Here is a 6760-nt window from a genome sequence, read left to right as displayed (position 1 = left end):
AAATGCCCATGTCGAGACCAAACGAGCGGTACGATTAGGTATTTACCGTAACCAAATTCAGCCAAAATCCGGTTATATTTCTCGCTCTGTTAAAGCTATGCTTGCAAGGTAAGTACGCAAATTGTGTTGACTTGCATTGGTCTTCTACACTTTTGCCAAGTTCGACGTTTGAGTCGGTGTCGCATTTCTGTCGGATAATGCAGACTAGTCGAACGTGCGGCAGAAATTCGACAGCCGATTCAGACGTTGAACTTCTTCCGAATCTAATTCGTTTAATTGAATTCGAGTCACGGCAGATATGCGACGTGTGAACCGGGCCTAACATGCATTTTGCAGAGCCCTGCTTATGCGCGTTTACATACATTTCACATAGCCCTGCTTATGCGCTTTTACATACATTTTACATAGCCCTGCTTATGCGCTTTTACATACATTTTACATAGCCCTGCTTATGCGCTTTTACATACATTTTACATAGCCCTGCTAATGCGCTTTTACATACATTTTACATAGCCCTGCTTATGCGCTTTTACATACATTTTACATAGCCCTGCTTATGCGCTTTTACATACATTTTACATAGCCCTGCTTATGCGCTTTTACATACATTTTACAAAGCCCTGCTTATGTGCTTTTACAGACATTATATAAAATTTGAAGCTATTATGCAAACACTCAAATCCTCTGTAAAACGTAGATTTACAGACTTAATAAAGAGATTTTGTCAAGTCTGTAAATTATGGTCAATGCTTCATACTCTGAGCACTAAGAATTCACAGACATTTTATAAATATTTTGTCTTATTACAAAATACAAAAAGTATGCAAAATGTATGTAAAACCATAATTTACAAACATTCTATTATGACGGTGAAAGAAGACCTTAAAATTTCTTTTTATAGAAAGTCTGTAGAATTTAAATTTACAGAAATTTAGCCAAGTCTGTAAAGGGTTCAGTTTTTCCAGTGCAACTTCAGAAACTTGCCTTGAGTTCATTTTTACATGAGTATTTAACCAACGCTAGGTCTTCCTTTTAAACAGAAAATCTTCCTGAAATATGTAATTGTTGACACATTTTTACCGCGTTAAAAATTCTATCGATCGCAGTTTAATTTACATTCCGAATTTGACCTAACTTCAGAGGGCTAGAACACCAAGGGTATACGCTTCTATCGGTAAAACATGGGTTCTTTGGAAAGCCCTATTTTTCCTCCTTATCATATCCAAAGTGTTAGGCCTAGTTCAGACATCGTGCTCCTGCCGTGCCGAACTAAATTGTAATTAGGTTCGACTGTAGCACGGCAAAAGCACGACTCTGATTCAGACGTCGTGCCAGAGTCGTGCCAAATTCAGGAGTACTGAATCTACGTAACATTTAGTCAGCGGTGATCCAACAAAAATGGCGCCGTTTTCCAAATTGCAGCAAAAACTCAAAGAAAAGCAACAGAAAAAAAATTTCCTTTAGCGAGTACGGCGAATGCTTGTTTGTTTGCCCGACTAGTTTTCGAAAACTTGCTTATTTCGGATTCAGACCCGCTAGCTTCTTCTTCGCCCTGCTCCCTGTCATTAGTGTCATCTACTTTGTTGAATGAAACATCCTCGGCGTGCTTTTTAGCAGAAAAATATTCATTGTATTCCTTTGGCTGGCCGCCATGGTTTTTGCCGTCTGGCAAGAATAAAATTCAATTTGCATACTTTTAAGTATGCAACTGGTGACGATGTTAAGACATCGTCACCAGGGTCTTCTCCGTTTTCAAAATGGCGGCTAAAACGGAGAAGACCCTGGGAACGAGGTTGTGCGCATACTCCGTAATGGAGAATTATTTTCGAGTCTCGTCGTAACTCCTCGCGGGAACGTAATCCCGCCAAAATACATTAATATAATTTATGAATTTGGTTTGGTGCGGCAAAAGCACGACGTTTGAACCGCTGCCGTGCCAGAGTCGTGCGGCACGACATGCCGTGTCGAACTAAATTGCTTTGCCGAACTCAATTCGAAAGTTTGATTCAGACGCCGTGCTTCTGCCGTACTTTTGTCGAACTTAATTCCTGAATTTAGTTCGGCACGGCAGGAGCTCGATGTCTGAACTAGGCCTTAGTTTGGCCCGTAAAAAGTGAGTGCGCTAGCACGAAAAATATACAGGCATTTTTGACATGTTTCCGCCATAATTCCCATTCTGCAGTCAACCGGGTAATGTCGAACTAAATTGTTAAAACGAATTAAATTTGGTCTTATGCTTTGCCGTTATCAGTTTCAATGAGTTAATTTTTTTGCTACAAAACTACAATATGTCAAATTTTCAATTTAGACGACATTCCTGACATTTAGCTAGAATCTTATGCACCAAAACGGCAAATTCCTGAAATTCGTGCTATGTGCTGTCTGACTATACTCGTCACGCAAGAGAATTTATTGATATCATATTTCCAACACAAGTTGACGTGACGTAGGGACGGACCATTGAAATATCCGGTGGGGTGTTGACTTTTTCCAAAAAAACTGTTTCAAGAAAAAAAGGGATGTGACATAGTGCATATTTAAAAAGATAAGGTAAAGAAAGAACCAAAACGAGAAGTAGTTGTCATTTTTTTAAAGGAGGAGTTTTTATATTTTTTATTTATTTATTTTTTTTTTTTTTGGGGGGGGGGGGGGGTTGGAGGGGTCGTATTAAACATTTGGATTTTGTAGGGGAACAGGGGAAGACGTTCTGATAAAGAAAGGGACAATATATATAACAGGCATAATCAAATCCCTCCCCTTTAACCACATCGGCAAACTAAACGGTCCCAGGAGCCCCCAAATGTCGCTGCAATGCTTGTGCCCTAGAATAAAATCCTCCAGACAAGTAGGCCAAAAATGTTTGCCCCCACCCTCCTCCAGCAAAGTACGGAACTTGATACAGTGTACGGGTTATTGGGCAATATATTTGCGTTGGCTCTTCGAGCTGGTGTCATTTAGATTTGCTACAGCGCATTGAGTCCCAATAAGAACGAGAAAGCTGTCTGCGGTTGCAATCTTTTGTATCGGTTCTAGTCGCGGTGGTAATTGTACGCCCATTAGATAAATCTGTTGTTTTTCCGACTCAGATTTTCTGCTGAATTTAGATTGAAAATATTCTTATGAACATTTTAATACTCGTTTATATCGTTTAACATTTCCGTTTAGTACGCAATGGGTATCTATTGATCATGTCAGTGCCGTAGCAAAGGTAAAATAAGGGAGGAGGGGCACGTGAGCGCCGGAGGCGCGAGCTGCTAGCGGTTCTGGGGGATTTATCGTGTTATTGGATAGTTAAAGGTTTTACCGTTTAGAGACGGTCCGTTCTATTCTATTTACAAATTTTCAACACAAAATTATAGTCTTTTCAAAATCTCAGCCTCAGATTTATTCTTAAAAATTCGCAAATTTCAGCCTTGATATTCTTATCAACTAGATTCTTATAAATAAAAACAGTGTCAAAAATAAACCACTGAATGCAATGGTCACACGACACATCTCCACGGCCCGGCCAAGACCTGTACGCATGCGCACAGCCTTTTACCCGTGGAGTGGCAGCCATGGACAGCTGACTCATCAGCATGGCATAGCCAGGAAGGGTCTCACATAAGATCATAGACCCCGCCGTTTACTCCAGAGGCGAACTCCAGAGGCGAACTCGTGTGACCATTGCATTCAGTGGTTTATTTTTGACATTTTTATGTCGTCACACATGCATCCCTATTTATTTAGTGGATCCACATCTCCTTACGCATTGCCGAGACTGTTCTACAGTCCCAGCCACAGCTCCCATATGGTTCCATATGGAGCTGGGGTTTAAAGCAACCTTCGGGTTCGCCTCTGGAGTAAACGGCGGGGTCTATGATCTTATGTGAGACCCTTCCTGGCTATGCCATGCTGATGAGTCCTTACAAGGACGAAACAGCTGTCCATGGCTGCCACTCCACGGGTAATAGGCTGTGCGCATGCGTACAGGTCTTGGCCGGGCCGTGGAGATTTGTCGTGTGACCATTGCATTCAGTGGTTTATTAAAAACAGTGTATTTTGATCTATTTATGTGTGACACTAATAGACGTCAACTATACTTCTTACAGGTCTGAAGAAATTTTGTCCGAATATTATGGAAAGATCCATACACATTAAAAACATTAATTTAGGGTGGTTACACCTCGTATTGTATGTCAGATCATGATGTTCCCTATTTTTGTAGGGGTTTAATCCGGGCCGAGCGTTAATTAACGGAAGGCAAATTTCTGTCAAATTTTCAGATTGATTTGTTTTTGTCGATCTCCGAGACCAAGGGGCAGTTTTACAAAGCAAGGCGATTTTGCTCTTCGTTTTGCCCCGAAAAACTTTTCCTGGCCATCTAAGTTTTACAGTTTCCCAAAGGTACATTATTGCGGATTTAACACGTTTATGTTGCAACTTGCAACCATGATTTATGACAAAAGTAACATAAACGGTATTTTAACTACACAAAAGAGCATGAAGTAAAGGTTATGGATACAAAGTTTTAAGTTCATAAACGCCTCGAACTGAGAGTTTCTCGTGATTTCAACGCCTGTAAGCACTAAATCAAGAACGAAAATGCGTCAGTAAGAAAGACGTTAATGCGAAAACGGCTAGGTGAATAAGGTTATATTTTGTTGTACAACGTCCATCCTAGCTATTTTACGCCAGCGTTCATTGAAAATTCCAAAGTAGCATACCGTACTAGTGCCATTCATAGCAACGAACGAACGCCCCCGGCGTTTATTAAAAAATAAGCAATTTTGACCCGGCCCGGCTTTTATACGAGGCCGGCGTTTAATCGAGGTCCGGCGTTTAATCGAGAAAATACGGTAATTTAAACCATGCGGCGGCTGAAATTTTATCCGCCAAACGTAAACCGGACGACCATTGCTAATTTCTTTTGCTTGTAGCTGACCAAGAACCCTGGTGAACACTTTGGGAGTAGCACGAAAAAATGCGATTAACGAGAATTTTTTTGCGCTGCTCCAAAACTAATACCTGAACTATAAACCGACTGCCTTAAGCTATATCAAGCCCGCGGGATCAGGCTACGGCTTTTTTGGCGGACAAAATTTCGCCAGGTCTGTAAGAAGAACAGTGGACGTCTATATCTATCACATATAGCAAATAAATTAATTAAATAATTTTCCGCTAAGTTGCGCCTTTCATGACGCCTTAACTATAGTAAAACAAGAACATTGAGAAGCTTTAGAAGCTTAAAATCGGGCGCTTTGCCTTGAAAGGCAGGGTTCAGTACAGCAGAAACCACGAAGCAGTTACTTAAGTAGCACTCAGTCCGACTGTGTTTGTGTAAGTCACAGGGCTTGCATGAGCTGTATTAGTGTGCATAATATAATATCTAGAACGTTGTCGAGATTGCATTATTACTTAATGACATGATGGTTTCAATTTATAAATGTATCTCACAAAATACAAATAAACGATTGAAGTAGACGACTAGACAATGTAAAGTTTTAAGACTTAGCAAAGTGCAGTGTATTGGTAATACTGTAAGGTGCGGTTTCACCTGAAGGTCGTGTGCTTTTCGGTATTTTCCAGGCATTGCACTTTGATGGGACAGTACTACAACTGTTTACCGGGGAACTACTATTGTCAAGAAAATGATCACAACTTGTTGATGAATGATTGAACATTTGTTTCATACCATTACTGTAATAGCAATTGATGAAGGCTTTTAGTCCTGAACCAAAGTATAAGGACTGGGAAATACTGAAACCCATTATCAGCCACCTTAAGGTCGCGGGGGACACCTTAGGCTCATCATTATGCATTTATTTAAAGCGTATGCACGAAGTACATCGACTTGCATCGACAACTTTACGAGATATTTATGACTGGATAAAAATATGGGCGCGTGCGCGTGATTTGTAAAAAAATCCTGTTTCTTTGATATTTTTACCAATTTAAACAACATTAAGCGATATACGTTCATATAGATTGTAGGAAGTCTTTGAGCTTATTTTCATTTAAATTTGAATTTTTCTGCAACTTAGAGTAATCACAAAAATATTCGGCATAAACAATCGTGTCCTATTTAAAAACGCATTGTTCTCGTCATAAAAGCGTGGAATATAATTACCATAATTACATCTCCCTTGGTAAAATGATCGTATTTAGGTCGGGACACCTTCGGAAATCTCAAAGTTTTGACTTTTCCGACAATTTTGTGGCAGAGAATACAGCACGGATAGAACTTCATGACTTGCCACTGCAGATAGGTAAACTTTGAATACTGTAGTGTGTCATAACAGAAGCGGAATTTTAAAAGAGCGCTTTTAGAAAGAGGTAGAAGACATTTAATTCAAATTTGCGCACTTAAACCGCCGTAATTTGCTGGCAAACTTTAAATTAAAAAATCCGCTTCTGTTGTGACACTCTAGAGGTATTGACTGATTAGTTTTTGACAAGATCCCAGTGTGCTGTATTCTACTCGTTCCGCAAACTCTGCCACAAAATCATGTTTTTCCCAGTTTGGCACTCACGAGGCTATAACATCGACGTTAAATGCAATCTACCAAATAAAAGACGACATTCACAATTTTTGATCATTTCTTTTTGTCTCTGTAAAATTTGAGCTTAATCGCACCCATAACAGCTGAGAAATAAGCGTTTTAAAAGATGCAGGTCAAGCAAAATTTCCCTTCATGAATTTATTCATGCTGTAGGTATCCCCCGCGACCTTAACCCTATTCAGACCGGGCTTTTTTGGACCTTCTCAGACCGGGGGGGG

This window comes from Oculina patagonica, chromosome 13, assembly GCF_052425735.1.
Source record: "Oculina patagonica isolate OP01 chromosome 13, crgOcupat, whole genome shotgun sequence".
NCBI lineage: Eukaryota > Metazoa > Cnidaria > Anthozoa > Scleractinia > Oculinidae > Oculina > Oculina patagonica.
This window is presented reverse-complemented; position numbering follows the sequence as displayed.